The sequence below is a fragment of the Phoca vitulina genome, unplaced genomic scaffold (assembly GCF_004348235.1).
Source record: "Phoca vitulina isolate PV1807 unplaced genomic scaffold, GSC_HSeal_1.0 scaffold18, whole genome shotgun sequence".
Taxonomy (NCBI): domain Eukaryota; kingdom Metazoa; phylum Chordata; class Mammalia; order Carnivora; family Phocidae; genus Phoca; species Phoca vitulina.
Genome location: NW_022589721.1, coordinates 34,067,804 through 34,087,372, shown reverse-complemented (window position 1 = coordinate 34,087,372; position 19,569 = coordinate 34,067,804).

Here is a 19,569-nt window from a genome sequence, read left to right as displayed (position 1 = left end):
GACTGGGTCCCTGCCTCCAGGGCCCTTCCCTTGGGTGTCAGAGGTGGAGGAGAGAGGTGGAGGCTGGGGTTGGGGGGGAGAGGGGGAGGAGGATGCTCGGCACTGGAGAACAGACTTGGACACCGTCCTCCAGGGGAAATGCTGAGAGCCAGGCCAGTCTGGGAACCCAGGAGTGAAGGGAAGGGGGGAAGGGGAGGGGTGATCGGATCACAGACTCCAAATCTTTAATCTTCTCATTCTTCGTAGAGTGCTGTGAGGGTTGGTCGGGGAGGCAGAGAGGAGGAGGGCCAGTGAGTTCTCAGAGCGGCCTCTAGCCTGAGGCCACGAAGGCCTGCTGGGCTCTGTATCTACTGACCCTGGGCTCCACCCCGCCTCCGCCCCCCTCTGCCCCCCTCCGCCCCCCTCCGCCCCCCTCTGCCCCCCTCCGCCCCCCTCCGCCCCCCTCCACCGGAGGGACTGTGCTGCCCCCAGGACCCTGGAAAGCCCTGGGGCCCTGCAGAGGTTCTGGAGCCTGTGAGAGCCGGAGTGGACAGACAGGCTCTTCCCTGTGTCACACATGTGTGCCCCCGGGGCTGAGCTGGGTCTGGGGCTTTGGGGACTGAGGTCCTCAGCTCAGGCTGAGCTGTCTCCCGCAGGCATCCTTCTCCCAGCTGACTCTCTCATCAAAATGCCCCCTGCTTGGGGAAGATCTGGACCCAGTGTGGAGCTGGGCCCATCCTATCACCTGCACAGCCCTGGACCCTGCCCACCGGGCTCATCCTCCCAGGGCCCTGTTCCCTTTGTCCCGGCTAGTTATTCTTGTTTTCAAGACCTGAACTGTGTTCTCTGTGGGCCCTGGGTTCCCCAGGACCTGTTCTTACTGGAGCCAGCGTTAAAGAAACAAAATCCACGGACACTTGTTAAAGCCTGCTAAGACTTATTTGCAGGGGTGGGTCTGGACAGGCACAAGGACCAACGCGGGAGGGGGAGATGACCTCCACTCTGAATACAGCGGGGGCCATGGGATTTACAGGCAAGGAGCAGCCTGCGGGTCAGCGGATGGACAGTGACCAAGAGGAGCCGGCAGGGGTGGGGGCGGCCAGGCTGAACCCACCTCCCAGGATTCTTGCTGAAGGCAGGCCAGGTGACAGACCTCACCTTGGGGGGGGGCGGGGTGTGAGGAGACTGATCAGATGTGGAGGGCTTCAGGGGTGGAGGGTGGGGACTTCTTGCTAAAACTGGATGTCACCGGAGGGTGCAGATGGGCCTGGGGGAAGGTTCCGGAGCCTGACTAGAATTTGGTCAAGCAGAGAATCTTTGTCCCCAGACAGCCTGGCACTGAGGATGCAGCATGGAGTCCATGCCCCGAGGGCAGGAATGCTGCCCTCTCCTCTGAGCCCCCTCCTGCCCTGTCTCCCCAGGTTGCTCCCCAAAAACGCAGCACCCCCTGCCCAGGGGCCCTCGCTGGGTGTCAGGTGGTCACAGCTTTTTACACCCTGTCCTGTCAGTAAACTCTTTCCCAGGTGTTTCCTTCTGGCCTTTATTCCCTGAACGGCATCCTTCTAAGCGCATCCTTCTGAGCGCCTTGCCAAGAGGGGCAGGGTGTGGGCCCTGGGTCGGAGTCTGCCTGGACGAAGCAAGCCCAGCCCTCTGCCCTCCGGAGTCCAGCAGGAGGCAAGGGGGCAGATAGACCGGAAGGGTGGCTGCGAGGTGGAAGGTGCTGGGGGAGGGCCACCCCGGGCCCCCACAGTGACTTCTGCCCTCCCCCCACCCCCACCAGTGGCCACTGGGCTCCTGGGGCCTCCACGCACTCCCCAGACCGCCACACAGCCCCCTCCCCACCGTGGTCCAGGTTCTCAGTAACGGCTGCAGGCACAGAATATGCTGGTCATGAATGAGAGTGTGCGGCCAGTTGGGGTCATCTCTCCTCCAGCCCACCCAGGGGACCAGCCAGGAGGTCCTCCTCCCTGCCTTGTGGGGGGCAAGTCCTAGGGACGCCACCTGGCCAGGTGCAGCCCCAGTGAGCCTCAGGTCCTGCCTTCTCCTGCTGTGCAGCCTCTCCCGGCTTGGAAGGGGGCCTAGAGGCAGTGGAAGAAGTCGGGGGGGGGGGGGGGGGGGAGGAAGTCCATTCATTATATTATATGTTTATTCATTTGTCCATCCATGCTGTGATTGAGTTGAATGTGAATTTGGGACTGTGAAATCCACAAAGCCAAGATGGGAAGAATGGTGGTGTGGGATGCAGGTGTGGAAAAGGAGCCTGGGCTGGGGCGTGGGGGGCAGGCGGGTCTCTCCAGGGAGGAGTGAGGCAAGTTCCCCAAACCGGGGCTGACTGCCTGGTGTCCTGGCCACAGCAGAGAGGGACGTGCTTGGGCCACACAGTTGTCAGCACCCGTGAGCGGGGAGTGGCCATGTCGAGGGCGGCCACTGCTTCTTGGTTGCTGGGCGAGGGACATCCACGGGCACAGTGGACGCGATTGCTGAATGGCCAGCTGCCCTCCTGGCCTTCTTTCTGATCTCACTGGGAAGGAGTGTCTGGGAAGCTGCAGTGGCTGGGGGACAGGAGGAGGAGTAGGCTCCGAGGGGTCAGGGAAGAGCCAGATGGCCAGCCTGCGGTCAGCAAGACCCTTTATGGGACCTCAGTTACTAGTCACCCTTGGCTTCCCTGCAGGGAGGCCAGGAGCCCTGTCGGGGGGGGGCGGGGCTGGGGAGGCCCCGTTGCCCAGATCCCTTGGCTTCCAGAAATCAAGAGCTGGAGTGAGGCTTATGTCCCTTGGTCACCAGGAGAGACAGGAAATCCTGTACTGAGGTTCAGGCTCAGCAGGAGGGAAGGAGAATTATGCTTCTGGGACCTTCTGGCCCCAGGCGAAGGGGACTGCTGTCCCCCACAGAATGTGTCACTGGTGTTGGTGCATTGTCATCCACACCTGCCGGCCTTCGCCCCAAGCCCCCCACCCCCAAGGACTGCTGCAGGTCAGGCCCCCTTGGGGGCACGCAGGGCTGCCGGACTCATGGGCTGTGAGTGGCCCACTGGCGCACTTCAGACTGGCGCATACAACAAGTCCCCCGTCGGGATGGGCACTTGGATAAAAATCAGGTCTCCCAATAAGCATTTTGTGACCCTGTGGCTGCCCACTGGAGTGGCCCTTCTGTAACCTTCATTTTTCAGCTAAATGCAGAGAAAAAGTGCCCTCCATCCCAGAACACGCAGGTGCCCAGCCTGTCACCTCCTGCTCCCCCAGAGGGTGGCCCACGGAAATTCAGACACCATCCCAAGCTGGGCCTTTGCCCGGACTATGTCCCTCCAGGGCAGAAACAGCAGCCAAAGCTGTGGGCCTGCCAGACCCGGCCAGACCCCGCCAAGGCCAGGTGCTGAAAGGCTTTGAGCTGAGGGGCAGAGCGTGCCTCCAGGTGGATCCCACTGGGCTTCTTGCCCCGTCCAGAGGGTCTGTTGGATCCTGGTTGCCTTGACGTTCTCTCCCAGTTCAGCCCAGTGAGCTCCGCTGCCCGGGCCCCACTCTCTGGGCTCTCCATGACTCGGCTTGGCTCCTGCTCAGGTTCCAGTAACAGCCATGGGGTGCAGCCAAGCTGTGCATCCGGCCCAGTCTTAGGGCGGGCGAGGGGCTCTCCCAGCTCCGTTTCTCCCCTAGGCCACAGCGGTGAGCGCGCGTGTGCTAACGGACAAGTAGGGGGCAGGCTGAGGCAGCTGACAGGAGGGGACAAGACAACCCCAGCGGGACCACACGTCTGGGGCAGCAGTCTGGGGTCAAGGCACCAGGTCCCTAAAAGGGCCTTCCCATCTGGCCCTTCGTTCAGCTGTGCACACTGCTTTCCAGGGACTGACGCCGCGGCCTGCCCGTGGGGGCACTCCAGCCCCTTCGCCGCTGTCTGAAGACTCCAATAGACCGACCACCAAGCCGGCTGCCAAGCATGTCCGTAAACCCATTTTCAACTAGCGAAGCAGTTCAGGACCTTGTGCTAAGCAACTCTTGAATGTCTTTCCCTAATAATGCTTTCGTCGCCTTGTACCCAACCCTGCCAGACTAAAGTTCCAGATGAAAATGGGGAATAATTTTTTTTAGTGTAAAGTCTTGATTACCCAACAGGACACGCAGATGACCGCGGCCAACAGAGACTCTGAGACCTGGGGAGGCGTGGGCCAGGGGGGTGTTTGCCATCTCGGTTCTCCAGACTTGCTCTGGAAAGCTTTCTCCTTCCTCTGAACAAAACAAAGGAAAGCAAAACAAAGATAGAATCTTCTGGGCACCGCCTTTCCAAGTGACAGTGAGTGGACAGTGATCCTGGGGTCACACCCAACATGGCAAAGGGGGCCTCAGCTCCTGGCTGCCATGCACAGAAACCCTCCCAACGTCGCCCAGCCCGGTCGGGGGGGGAGGTGTACCCGATGTCATGGACGAACAACCATTTACAGCTGACCACCCCAAAGTACCCCAGAGACCCAGGGCTGCACGGAACCCACCAAACTGGACGGGAGACCCCAGGAAAGGAGGCCACGTCGGGGGCCCTGTTATTCTCATGGAAGTCCTGACATCACAAACTCTGTGTCTCCAGGGGGACCTTAGGTGCCACATGGGGTTGTGTTTCTTATACGTGCCCCGACCATCGAGACACTGCCCCAACCCTGCAAGGCTCCCGGTGAGCTTCGGGGTACCGTTCGGGTTACCGTTCGGGCTACCGTTCAGGGTACCACTCAGGGTACTGGCCGGGGCCATGCTGTGCGAGACCTGCCACCGGGTAAGGAAGACTCCGCCAACTTCAGGAGGAAGCCTCCTGGTCTCGAGAGTAGACCGTCTGTGCTGTGAGGCGTCTTCCTGGCTTGGAGACTGTCGGGACTCACGGGCACGTCCTCGCGGCCCTGGCCCACTGCCGCCTCACACTAAGTGCTGGTTATGATCCCAGCAGCTCAAGTCCCAACCACTCGGGTGTACGATGGGGTAGCCTGGGATTCGCACTCAGGTCCTCGGAGACCAAGGCGTGTGCGGTCGGGCTCCCAGTTAAAACCCTATGTGTGCGTTGAGCCCGACCACAGGCCTCCCAGCGCGGGCCTCATGGGGCTCGGCCTGCGCACCGCAGCCCTGGGGGTCCGCGCTTACACACATTCACTCACACGCCCAGCCCGGGTGCCCTCTGGCTTCCTCACGGGAGGGCGGACGGGGGACGTGAAAACACCTCCACCATGACCCTAGCCCTCCCCCTCTCTCTGATCCCCGGGTCCTCAAAACCCGCCCGAGCCTCATCAGGGAGGCTGGCGCACAGAAGACAACGGGACAGGGCAGTTGGCACCTTCTCCCCGCTTTAGCCTTTGCTCACACTGTCCAGTAGGAGGGAAGGTGGCGCCGCTCCTTCTTCCATCAGCTCCGCGGACCCGACAGCTCAGCTGGGCTCCCGGCAGCTCCCACGCACTCCGCTCTAACAGGTCAGGGTGATGCCTCAGGGCTCTGGGCAAGAAGGTCACCTCACGTCCTGCACCCCAGACTTCTTGAAGTGTCTGGGGATCCCCTTGCCCCACTCACATGCTGCTTGAGGGAATGGAAATGGTACAGCCACTCTGGAAATAGTTTGGCAGTAAAGCCAGATAGGAAATGACCATACGATCGGCAGTTGCACTGCTGGGCATTTCCTCAGAGCAGTGCACGTGCGTGCTTACGGCATTTTTAGTTGTGAGCAAGAACGGGAACAGCCCAGCTGTCCTTCAACAGGTGAACTGTTAAACCGTGGCCCGACCACACCTGGAGCCCTCCCTGACAGTCAAACAGAACCAACTACTGATGCGCACAACTTGGATGAATCTGCAGGGAGGTAAGCTGAGAAAGAAGCCGATGCCAAAAAGATGCATCGTGTACAACTCCACTTCCATAAAGGTTAGAAAGGATAAACTCTTAAAAATGGAGAGCAGATTTGCGATTGGCAGAGGTTAGGGAGGGAGGGGTGAGAGGCAGTGGGGTGGTGCCAAGGGGCAGGTGCCCGTGCTGATGGAGATGTGCGGTATCTTGACCGTGGTGGTGGACGCAGGAACCCACTCCGGTGATAAGATCATAGGACTGAACACACACAAGGGAGTACGTGGGGAGTGTGATTGGTGGACTGCATCGATGTCGGCATCTTGGTTGTGATATCATATCTAGTTTTGCAAATGTAACCATGAGCAGACTCTGGGTAAATGTACTCCATGTGAATCTACAATTACCTCAATAAAAATTTTTTTTTTTTTTTTTTTTTAAAGATTTTATTTATTTATTTGACAGAGAGAGACACAGCGAGAGAGGGAACACGAGCAGGGGGAGTGGGAGAGGGAGAAGCAGGCTTCCCACTGAGCAGGGAGCCTGATGCGGGGCTCTATCCCAGGACCCTGGGATCATGACCCGAGCCGAAGGCAGATGCTCAACGACTGAGCCACCCAGGCGCCCCTCAATAAAAATTTTTAAAATTAAATTACAAAAGGGGTGCCCGGGTGGCTCAGTCAGTTGAGCTACTGACCCTTGATCTTGGCTCAGGTCATGATCTCAGGGTCGTGGGATCCAGCCCTGCATCAGGCTCTGCACTCAGCATGGAGCCTGCTTAAGTTTCTCTCTCCCGCTCCCTCTGCTTCTGCCCTGCCCCTGCTGCACACTTGCTCTCTCTCTCTAAAAAAAAAAAAACCTAAATTAAATTACAAAATATTTTAAAAATCAGTGTCATTCAGGATATCATCAGACCATGACATACTTAGCAATAAATTCAACAAAATATGTCAAAAGAAATTAAAGAAGACTTGAAAATAGGGAGAGAGATATTTTGTTCACAGATTGGAAGACTCAGTATTGCTGAGGTTCCAATCCTCCCCAGACGGGTCTCCATGCAACCCCAGTCAGCCCTCAGCTGGCTGCTGGGAAGAGAGGAATAAAAAACTTACATGAAAATGCAAAGTAGCTAAAGCAGCCAAAAACACTTTTGAAAAGGAAGAACAAATCCAGAGATACAACATTACCTGGTCTTAAGCCTGACTGTAAGACTCCAGTAATTAAGGCAGTTTTCCAATAATACATTATATGTTAATTAATTGAATTTAAATTAAAAAATGGAAAATAAAGAGATTAAAAATTCTTTTAAAAAATAAAAAAAGAAAAAAAGTTTTGTTTTGGGCATCAGGACAGACACATGGATCAGTGGAACAGAACAGCAGGTTCAGAAATAAATGCACACATGTATGGTCAGTTGATTTTTATAAAGTCATCAAGGATTGTCCCTCCAGTAGGTGGTGCTGGAATAATTAGACTTTCATATGAGAAAAGTACGTCTCAACCCATATCTCTAACCATACGCGTGGTTCCTTGTGCCCTGGGTGTAATTATCCGTCATTTATCTGTGGGATGGGTCTAACGTGTAAACAGAAGAGCTTACACTTCTAGAAACAAGTACAGGAGATCACTTGCATGACTGGCTAGATAAAGGTTTCTTAGGACTCAAACAGCATGATCTTTAACGGGAAAAACATATAAAATTACACTTCATCAGAATTAAAAACTTCTGCTTTTTGAAAGACACTTTAAGGAAATAAAATTGAAATCCACAGCAAGGAGTAAATATTTGTGTATATTAAAACAGTGCATATGATTAAATAATAAGAAATCAACCCTATGATAAATGGGCAAAAGGTCTGAATTGACACTTCACCAAAGAAGCAGCTCACATGGCAAAGAGCTCAGGACAAGATGTTGGGTGTCTTCAGCCATTAGGAAAATGTAAATGAAACCAGGAGGAGACACCGCCGTCCGCGTGTGCAGGGACGGCCACCGTCAGAGACAGCAGCGCTCAGCGCTAGCGCCCCGGGGAAGGAGCTGGAATCCCCCGCATGCGGCCAGAGCAGGTGCAAAAAGGTGCAGCTCTTTGGGAAAATGTTTGGCAGTTTCTTTTCTTTTTTTTTTTTTTTTAATTTTTTTTTTAAGATTTTATTTATTTGCGAGAGAGAGAATGAGAGACAGAGAGCATGAGAGGGGGGAGGGTCAGAGGGAGAAGCAGACCCCCCGCTGAGCAGGGAGCCCGATGCGGGACTCGATCCCGGGACTCCAGGATCATGACCTGAGCCGAAGGCAGTCGCTTAACCGACTGAGCCACCCAGGCGCCCCGTTTGGCAGTTTCTTATACAGTTAAACTTAGTCTTAGCACGTGACCCAGCAATCCCGCTCCTGGGCTTTTACCCCAAAGGAAGGGAAACAGACCTGGATGTAGGTGTTCACACGAGTCCTGTTCACACATCTGCATCTCCACTTAGCAACGTGTTAAATACGAGACACAGCCCCCCACAGAGTCTCTGAGGCTGAGCAAACCCAGCGAGACTTAATTGCAGTCTCAGCTCGCTGGGCAAGGGAACCTTAAACCAGCCAATCTGGAATCACCGGCTCAGCACCCGGGAGGTGATGGGCCTGAGGGACCCTTGCCGTCCCCTAAAGGAAGGTGACTTCTTGCCGTGGAACTTGCACGTCCGGCGCCCTTCTGCCTAGAAAAGTCTTCTATTTCATGAAGCTCCTCAGGGCTCTTTTCTATCAGCTTAGATGGGATGCTGCCCAATTCATGAATTGGTGAATAGAGCCGAGAACATCTTTAAGATTTACTCAGTTGAATTTTGTTTTCAAACAAATGTAAAGGGATAAACTACAGATAAAAGCAATGACTTGAATGAGTCTCAAAAGCATTACGCTAAGGGGGAAGAGAGAAAAAGTCATACATACTGTGTGATTCTGATGAGGGAGGGAAGGCAAGCTGAGGAACAAGCCCAAGCTGACAGACACCCCGCAACCCCAGGAGCTGGAATCCCCCGCAGGTGGGGTGTGTGTTGACCTTCCTCAGGCACTCCTGCCTGCCCCAAAGCTAAGGGACAGAAAAACAAATGGTTAACTTAGAGAGATCACAGTCCTGCAAGACCTGAGTCTCCTGCAGTTTACAGATGTCTTCATGATTTCAAGAAAAAAGCGTTCTTATCAACAACTTAACTTCCAGAAGGAAATGAAGATAAAACTAAACGTCCTTATGACCTGCAGCCCATTGACAGATACCTGAGGAAGGCGGAGTACAGTGTTCCTCCAGGAAGCTCCCAGCTGTCTTAATGTTAATGCTTTGCTACCTTGGTTTGACTAAAGCGAGGCCTCAGGTTTCCGGTGAGTCTCCTTCAGCAGATGAAAATCCTTTAGAAACCTCCCTTATCTTTACTTCCCTCAACTCCCAAGTATAGAATCTCTCACAACCCCAGCACAGCTCCTTCTGCCCACGGGTCCGTCCCTGGGCTTTAATAAAACCACGATTTTGCACCAAAGACCTCTCAGGAATTCTTCCTTGGTCATCGGCTCCGGACCCCACCCCACCAAACCTCACCTATATTCTAAAACCACATCGCCAGGGAACTCTTTGGGCGTGAGGACGGGTTCCGTGTGTTGACTGTGGTGGTGGTGACAGGACTGCATGTATTTGTCAAAGCCCATGCGACTGTATACTTAAAATTCGTACATTTCATTTTTACAAATTATACTTCAAAAAGCTGATTTAAAATAAACTTTCCACAAAGAAAAACTTCCGATTTAGAGGCTCTCACTAGTTAGTTCTTCCAAACATTCAAAGAAAAGATAGTATGACTCTTCCAGAACCTCTTTCAGAGGAAAAGAAGAAATGAACACTCCCTAATTAATTTTAAGATGCTAGTGTTAACTAGATTTTGAAAAAAATGGACAAGGTATTAGAAGAAATGAAAATTCCAGGGCAATCTCCCATAAAAATTAATGAAAATGTACTCTAATATTAGAAAATCACCAGTGGCCCCAAAAAGGGAAAACATACTATATTCCAATATATGCAGAAAATCATTTGATTAAATTCAACACAATTTATGATAACTCTCTGAGTGAACTAGGAATGTAAGGGATCTTTCTAATCTGATAAGGGGTACCTATAATTGCATCATCCCTATGGTGATTGCTTCTCCCATTGTCACCACTTCTATTTAAGATAGGAAATCAACCTGCCATCATTCAGGCACCCTATGATTCTGAATTTAGAAAGTGCAATATGAGATACAGAGCAACTATTGGAATTAATGCATGAATTTAGAAAGGTCACAGGCTATAAAATCAATATATGAAACCCAATTGTTTTTCTATATACCACCAATAAATTTAGAATCTTACATTAACCGCCCCCCCTCTTGAATTCTGGGCTGCCCCGGGGTACTTCCAGCTACTTATATCCAAGCCTACTTACTTTTTACAGCAAGAAAGGGAATGCAGGTCAACAGAAAGGCAACAGAACCCCAACCTCTGCCGTGACCTCAGCATGCCCAGGAGATGGAGATGCCGTATGTCGTTGCAGAGGGACAGACGCAGTCTGGCAGAGTTGTCTGGACCTGGGCACCTGCAGACAGGGGTGTCACGGGAGAGACCTGGAGGAAAGGGGAGAAAGGAAGGGAGAGTCCAAGGGTGGCAGAACCAGACCAAAGCCAGCCCCAGAAGGGGAGGGTCTGGCCCCTTGGTGGCTACGTGGAAGCTGGACTTAGACCTGGTGGCCAGAGGACTGGCCACAGGTGACCGGGACGTGGGGCAGCCAAATGTATCCCTTCTCGGGGCACAGACCCTTGGAGGCTTGGTGGCAAATGGAAAGAAGGAAGTAAGAGAGGAAAGTACTTGGGGCGCCTGGGTGGCTCAGTTGTTAAGCGTCTGCCTTCTGCTCAGGTCATGGGTCCTGGGATCGAGCCCCGCATGGGGCTCCCTGCTCAGTGGGAAGCCTGCTTCTCCCTCTCCCACTCCCCCTGCTTGTGTTCCCTCTCTCACTGCCTCTCTCTGTCAAATAAATAAATAAAACCTTAAAAAAAAAAGTGAGGACGGATGAAAGGGAGCCAAGAGAAGGAAGCGGAAGAGCAGCTTAGAGACCGGCCTGCGGGGGTGGGGGGATTGGAGGGGTTGGGGGTGTGGGGGTGTGGGGGTGGGTGGGTGGGTGGAGTGGAGGGGACGGAGGTGCGGGGGGGCGGGGCAGCTGGGGGGTTGCTGCAGCCATGGAGGGGGGGCGGGGGGGCAGCCAAGGGTCGAGTGGTCGGGCGCAGGTGCGGGGCGGGGGCACCAGTTCCGGACCGGCCTGGGCCCCAGAGGAACACCAGCTCAGTGGGAGTGGGGGTTTAGAGGATCCAGAAATAGTCCTTCGTACCTACGGCCCCCAAATATATGTAAGAAAAAAATAGCTTGATATCAGACTTCTCAACAGCAAGCAAGACACACTGAAGCAGAAATGATGAGAAGAAAAACTCAAGAAAATAAAGATTGAAGCAAGTATTTCCTTGAGTAATCAAGGACTCCAAGTATCGGTGCTATAGGAAAAGGTTTTGAAGCCTGAATTTTGGCTTCATTGGAAAGAAAAAGAAGTGGCAACACACAAAATTGTAAAAGGAAAGAAAATCACAGATTAATATCTCTTAGATATATCAGTGCAAAAATCTTAAATAAATATTAACAAACATTATCCAACAGCACATTAAGAAAGTAATACACTATGACAAAACAGGATATATTCCAGGGATTCAATGATAGTTAAATATTAGGGAATTTGTTAATATAGTTCCTCATATTAATAGATACGAAAATAAATATCATAGGAGTAAATCTACAGACTTGGCAAATACCTCTGATAAGTTAAATATCCTTTCTTGATTAAAAATATTCAAGAAACACATAATCCCCTAAAGTCATCATGTTACATTATAAGAAGAGCAGAAGTGTCCCCATCACAATGTAGCATTGTATCAGAAGTACTCAGCAAGACAACGACAGGCATTAGAACAGGAAGAAGATGCCTGGGGGGCTCATGTGGTTGAGCATGGGGCTCTTGATTTCAGCTCAGGTCATGATGGGGTCATGAGATCCAGCCCCATGTTGGGCTCCGTGCTGGGCGTGGAACCTGCTTGAGATTCTCTCTCCTTCTGCCTCTGCTTCTCCCACCCCGCCCCCACCACCATATGCTCTCTCTCTCTCTGTCTCTGTCTCTCAGATAGATAAATAAATCTTGGGCGCCTGGGTGGCTCAGTTGGTTAAGCGACTGCCTTCGGCTCAGGTCATGATCCTGGAGTCCTGGGATCGAGTCCCGCATCGGGCTCCCTGTTCAGCAGGGAGTCTGCTTCTCTCTCTGACTCTCCCCCTCTCATGCTCTCTCTGTCTCATGCTCTCTCTATCTCATTCTCTCTCTCAAATAAATAAATAAAATCTTTTAAAAAAATAGATAAATAAATCTCAAAAAAAATGAAAGAAGTAAAATCAGCTCCATTTGTAGATGATATGATAGTGTATCTGGGAATCCTAGACAATAAGTAATAAAAACAGCAAACTTGGAAAACAATCCTGATGAATCAGGATGCAGAGTAAACATACAACTCTGCAGCCATCAGAGGGCTCCCACTGTGGGGAGAAGGATGATGTAAACCATGCAGTCAAACACTTCCACTGGACCAGGGAGAAAAAGCCAGACTGCAATCATTGTATTTAAAATATGCTGGAGAGGGGCGCCTGGGTGGCTCAGATGGTTAAGCATCTGCTTTTGGCTCGGGTCGTGATCCCAGGGTCTTGGGATCGAGCCCCACGTCCTGCTCCTGGCTCAGCGGGGAGCTTGCTTCTCCCTCTGCCTCTCGCCCTGCTCGAGCTCTCTCTCTCTCTCTCTATCTCTGTGTCTCGAATGAATAAATAAAATCTTTAAAATATATGTATATATACTGGAAAGCTGTGACAGGAGCAAGGGCTAAGTGACTGGGGAACCAGAGGTGGGAAGCCCTCCCAGGTGGGCTGATGCAGTGGCCCTTCCCTTCCCGTGGCCATTTGCCACCTCCAGGCACCAAGGGACGGGTGTGACCCACACAGACTCGGCTCCAGGCAAGGGACACCAGTGAGGATCTTACCACTAGTTAGAGACTTGCAAAGCTGCAAACACATTCTCCCACACGGAATTCATGCAGAGTCGTGGATGCAGGAGACCGTGCCATGGAAGGGACAGCTGCAAGGAAGGGTGACCCCTCCCCCAGTCTCCTTGTTCTTAGGCAGCAAATCCCCACAGAGAAAGAGGCCTGCTTCAAATGCACATCTGAACTTGCTCTGAAGAGAGTTGTCAGATTGGGAAGCTGCACCGGAACATGGGAATGGGAAGCTTACAGGCAGAGCATAAAGACACCAGTGAGTGGACAGAATGGAATCTCCCACGCGCTCCGGGCCTAGGGAGACAGGCCTGTCAGAATCTCAGCCAGAGGCCCGGGCGGGGGAAAGGAACAGACAGGAGGTTCCATGCGTCTTTCTCAATCTGCAGTCCAGACCCACGTCAACTTCTGACGGAGTTGATGTGATTAGTACTTTATACCCACCAATCTGGCTGAGGAGGACATGAGGGACCCGGTCCTGGTGATGTGTGTGTATATGTAGCCTCTATGGTTCTTACTTTTACAACACCCAGCACACAATTAAACGTTAGTAGATCTCGAGAGGCAGGGAAACGTGACCAGTCACAGAAGGGGGGAAAGCCATACACACAGACCAACAGGTGGTCCATGTAATGGAGTTAACAGAAAAGGATTTTATTTTATTATTATTATTTTTTAAGATTTTATTTATTTATTTGACAGAGATAGACAGCTAGAAAGGGAACACAAGCAGGGGGAGTGGGAGAGGGAAATTAAAAAGCTCTGTTCCCGCAAGCAGGGAGCCCGATGTGGGACTCGATCCCAGCACTCAGGGATCATGGCCTGAGCTGAAGGCAGACACTTAACGACTGAGCCACCCAGGCGCCCCAATAGAAAAGGATTTTAAAATAGCAATGACAACTGTGTTCAATAAAATAGAGGAAAAGACGAATAGGAGAGATTTAAAGACTGGGAGTTTTGACAGAATGGGGCTCTATAAAACAAATCAAATGGATATTCTGTGTGAGAGTCAGGATTCTAGAGGGAAACAGAACCAAGAGGATGTTTCTATATGCAGAACATATCTCTTGGACGGAGCTGACTTATATGGTTACGGAAGCTGGCAAGTCCAGAGTCTTCAGGGTGGTCTGGCAGGCTGGAGTCCGGGAAAAGCCCACATCGCAAGTTAAGTCTGAAGGCTGTTAGCCGCAGACCTGCCTCTTGCTTGCAGGGGGTCAGTCTTTTATGCCGTCCAGATCTTCAACGGATTGGAAGAGGCCCACCCACATTACAGAGGGCAATCTGCTTTATTCAAATGTCACCAACTGAAATGTTAATCTTATCTACGAACACCCTCCCAGAAACATCCAGAATCGTGTGGGGCCACATATCAGGGTACTGTGGCCCAGTGAAGGTGACACATGATATTAACCACTCTATTCTGGAATTGAAAAATAAAATCCCTGAAGAACTCATTTGGGTGAATTCAAGAGCAAAATAGGAGGTAGAGGAAGGCACAGATAGCCCACATGAACCTGCAGAGAACAAAACGCTAGAAAGAACAGCTCAGAGCAAGAGTGCCCGTGAGGCCCAGCCAAAGGGTCTAACTCACACGAGCCTGGAGTAGCAGGAGGAGAGTGGGTCAATAAATGCTTGAAGAGACAACATTTTCCAAAAGTGATGAAAGGTAAACCATAGATTCATGAATCCCAGAAAACTCTAAGCAGAGTAAATGCAAAGGGTATCACTGCAGCTAGCCTGCTGCTCTCTCCAGGCTGGAGACAAACGATACTTCTACGAGCAGTCAGAGGAAAGAGAAACGTTTTCGACACAGGAAAAACAAAGAAGACCTACAAGTGAACAAAAAGCAATTAGAATACATAAATTTGTAAAAGATCGTAAAAAATTAACATAACGGACATGTGTAGAACATGATGCCAAACAGCAGAATCCACATTTTTTTAAGTGCATGTAAAAAATTATCAAATATGTCATGTGCTCAACCATGCCATTAATCTACAAAAATAAAAATATATATTAAAAGTATATAAAAATAAGTAAAGTATATCAGAAAGGAAGAAATGCAAACCAGAATGGCCAATATTAAAGGTACCGAAGATTCCAGGTGCTGTTGAGGACATGGGGCAACCTGGCCATGCACTTACTGGTGTGAGTGTAAATTGTTACAAAAATTGTTAGAACTCCAGCAATTGGAAAAGACGTTTGGCAGTATCTTAAAGTTAAAGATACACATGGCCTGTGAGCCATATTTCCACTCCTAGGTGTGTACTGAAGAGAAATAAGTCCACCAAGATAAATACCCAAGATATTCAGCTGTATTTTCCATAAACAACCTAAACATCCATTAACAACAGAATAAATAGGGACGCCTGGGTGATTCAGTCAGATAAGCGTCTGCCTTCGGCTCAGGTCATGATCCCAGGGTCCTGGGATCGAGCCCCGCATCGGGCTCCCTGCTCCATGGGAAGCCTGCTTCTCCCTCTCCTTCTGCCTCCTCGCCCGCTTGTGCTCACTCACTCTCTCTCTCTCTCTCTGTTAAATAAATAAAAAGAAAAACAGAATAAATAAGGAAATGCTGGCATAGTCACACAACAGAATACTACATGGAAGTGAAAAGAATTATTTACTGCTTCACTCAACAGCACAATAATCTCACAAACGTAATGCTGAGTTTAAAAAGCCAGAACAGACAGAATTCATGTGCTTGCAGTTGTAGACCCCATGGTAGGTGGGTGGGTTCTTCAAGGCCAGCACGGTCGGGCTGTGCCCACTGCTGGGGCAGACCAGGAAAGGCTCACCTGATTACACCAGGCCCACCAAGCATGTCCCCTTTTGGATTAAAATAGAGTTAACCAATCAGGGCCCTATATGCATCTGCCCAGTCCCTTCACCTTCTCTGTGTTCGGTGGGAAACAAGTTACGGTCTCACTCCCACTCACATGGAGGGCAATGCACGGAGTCCCCGGTATGAGCACAGAGGCTGTCTTAGAATTTTACCCCACCCCCATCTCGAGTGACTGGGGCAAGGATGGATTTGTCATGGGACAACCAGGCAGGTGTTTGGGAAATGGAAGAATCAGATCCAATGTTACAAGAATACAGGCCAGGTGGATTGGGGGTGTAGACCTGAAGTCATGAACCAGTGCAGCCCTGGGGAAAAGCAGGGCAGCGTCAGCCTGGGAAGACTCTCTATGATTCAAAATCTACATACACAAAAGATCGATGAAACTGATAGCATTAAAATACAAATAAAACTTTTTTAAAAAGATGTTATTTATTTATTTGACAGAGAGAGAGAGAGAGAGCACAAGCAGGGGAGCGGCAGAAGGAGAAGCAGGCTCCCCGCTGAGCAGGGAGCCCGATGCGGGGCTCGATCCCAGGACCTGGAGACCTTGACCTGAGCTGAAGGCAGACGCTTCACCGACTGGGCCACCCAGGTGCCCCCAATAAAACTTTTGGAAGGCTGACATTTTCCATAAAATCAGAAGCCACTGACAAACTGAGAGACAGACTTTGCTGCATGATTACAGCTGAAGGGCAAAGGCTCCTAAATACACCAAGAGCTCTTAAAAACAGAAGGACAGAGCAACACGAGCTCTGGGGGCTCTCGGGACCTGCTCCTCCAGATACACCGGCGAAACTGGCAAAACACGGTCAGAGCCAACTTCCTTGCTGAACAGCCGTCAGAGGTTTCCAGAAAGCAAGCAAAAGCTTCCTTAAGAAAAAGGGATTTGAATCCCATAGGAGAGCTTCGTGATTGCTTTATCCCATCCCTGCCCCGGCCCCAACCCTTGAAGAGTGTGGTGTTGTAGGTTTTGTTTTGTTTTGTTTTTGAGTCAGAGAGAGTGAGCGCGAAAGCAGGAGGAGAGGGAGACAGAATCCCAAGCAGACTCCCCACTCAGCGTGGAGCCTGACGCGGGGCTCGGTCCCACAACCCTGAGATCAGGACCCAAGCGGAAATCAAGAGTCTGATGCTCACCCCACTGAGCCACTAGCATCCCCAGGAGTGATCTTGAGGATGGCAGCTTACTTCCTATTCCTGCTGAGGGTTCCTGCTGCCAGGAGGGGCAGAGAGAGATCGTTCAAAGAATGGGTGTTTGTTTTAATCTACTGAGTGGCTCCCCAAAGCACTAGCACAGAGGGGTTGCCTTTATGTTGGAGAACTCAGGACCCTCTGGCCAGAGCAAGGAAGGGCCCGGGTCTCCAGGTGTCCTGCAGGTTCCTACTGAGGCATGAGCACCCCTCCTGTCCCCGAGTACAAAGGGTCTACCCCTTGGGGGGTGCGTCAGCCTAAGTCTCTTGGTTTGAGCAAAAAGTCTACTACTTGCAGCAGGTAAGGAGGCAGGGAGATAATTCTCAAAGCGTGGTCTCCTCTTGGGGTTAGTGCAGGAAACTCTTACTTACTGTGCTAGGGGCAGGGGGAACTGGCTCCTGGTTTGTAACTTAGCCTACTGATGTAGGAAAGATAGGGCTTGAAGCCGACGGCCAAGAAAGAATTCTTGAGACGTCTTCGGTGCAAAAAGGTGGTTTTATTAAAGCACAGGGACAGGACCCATGGGCAGAAAGAGCGGCGCTGGGGTCAGGAGGAGTGACCCATTATGTACTTTCAAGTTCGGAGGGGGTTGGAGATAGTTTAAGTCTCTAAGGAATTTTGGAAACAACGTTTCCAGGACCTTGAGGGGGCCAGCCATTGTTGGGAGAAGGTCATTTATTACTGTTTCATAAAAACTCAGTCAGGAGACCATTCAGATGTATATCGGTGGGTCATACGCTTGGAGGATGGTTGCCAACATGTATCTTGGGGGATAGAGATAAAGTTTCCAAAAAAGAATTTTTATATGTTAAGGTAGACTTACAGGATCCTGGGGGTTCGGCCTAGAATTGCTTGTTGCCCTTAGCAAAGTGTCAACATCCAGGCAGCTGAACCCCTAGAGGAAGGTCACTCTGCCTGTTTCACGGACTTGCCAATGGGCTGTGGGGAGTGAGAAATTCAATTTTTCTTCTGCCTTTGTTTCCCACATCATCCCCCCCGAACAATTTTGATCCTTAAATCGTTAAGGTCTTTGAGAGTGGAAGGTCTCATCTTCTGTAACGTCTTCCTGCTGAATAGGAGCGGAGAGATGTCCCTACCTGTGGGTCGGTATTGGTCAGTTGGGGCTTATATAGACATGGGAGTTATGAAAGGCAGAGGGAGTTGAATCCAAGAGGGACCACATGTGTGCATCTTCCCGAGTGGAAAGGATCTTCTGTCGGCTGGAAGTTATGGCAGTGAAGGAGTCTCAGCACTAGGTGGAGAGACAAGGGAGAAGACAGCAAAACATGATCAGAATAACAAAAAGAAAAAAGAAACCCAAATAAGAGTTCTTTTTTAAAAAAAGATTTTATTTATTTATTTGAGAGAGAGAGCACAAGCACAGGGAGATGCAGAGGGAGAGGGAGAAGCAGACTCTCCGCTGGGCAGGGAACCTGACCGGAGACTCCATCCTGGGACTCCAAGATCATGACCTGAGCCAAAGGCAGACGCTTAACAGACCCAGTCACCCAGGTGCCCCAAGAGTCCTTGGATAGTTGACAAAACTCCTTCTCCGGTCCAGGAGTTGAACCAAATCATTAAAGGAAAGACAGGGATCTTCTAAAGGGCCAATTGAGTATTCATGCCAGTTGGAAACCCAGAAATAATTTAGTGGAAATCTGGAACGTGTACACAGCATTCTGTCTTTATAATAGCACACATTCCACCTTGTGCAGCAGTTAAAACGTCTAACACCTTTCTATTCTGTAAAACTGCTTTACGCATTTGTGTTATTTCAGTATTTAGTAGAGAAATGCTATTTTGAGTGTCATTTAGGGCTTTGACCATATACTTATTAAGAGCTTCCGTGTGCCAAACAACATCCCTCAGTCCCAAAGAGGCAACAAAGATGGATGCTAGATGGTCATACCAGTGAAACACAGAACATGCCCACCCTTGTTTTCAACTGGGAAGGTTGGCTGGGTTGGCAATGGTTTTAATAAAGCGTCCGTGCATCCAGGCAAAACCCAGAGTCCAGCGGTCTATCCAGTCTGGGGGAAGCCCCGGCCACAAGTTAGAGCCACATAGTCCCTGAGTCGTGAGGAGCCAGTCATCTGCTTCTGGGCCCCCTTGAACCACAGTCACGATATCAAGGGCCCTTCAGTTTTGGAGGGCCACCTTTTGCATTTGTGGGGGACTGTATGTCACGCTTAGTTAAAGGTGGTCGCTGTATGCTTGGCTAAAGCCTCTACTTGCAATTTTATATCAACAGAGGTAACTTCTAGGATAAATATGACTAAGGAATAAAACCATCAAGAAGCCTCCTTTGTCTGAGGTCAAGCCTTACCACTCCCCTAATTAGGAGGAATCACTGGCAAGTGGGAGAAGACTTGTCTCAGGATAAGGGCATCCCCAAGTGCATCATCCAATCCAATCACAAAGAAAGTGGGGCCATCCATTATCTCCACAAGTCCATGGCTAACCCATGGAGTGGGGTACGCTCTGGCTTTTAAGGAGTGATTTTGTCATCCTAGCCACACAGAATTGGTCAAGGTGATCACTGAGTTATACAATTTGTTGGGGAGTCAATCTCATTTTCTAGTTGTTCAAATAATCATGTGGCCATGGGCTCCTGTTATTATCTCCA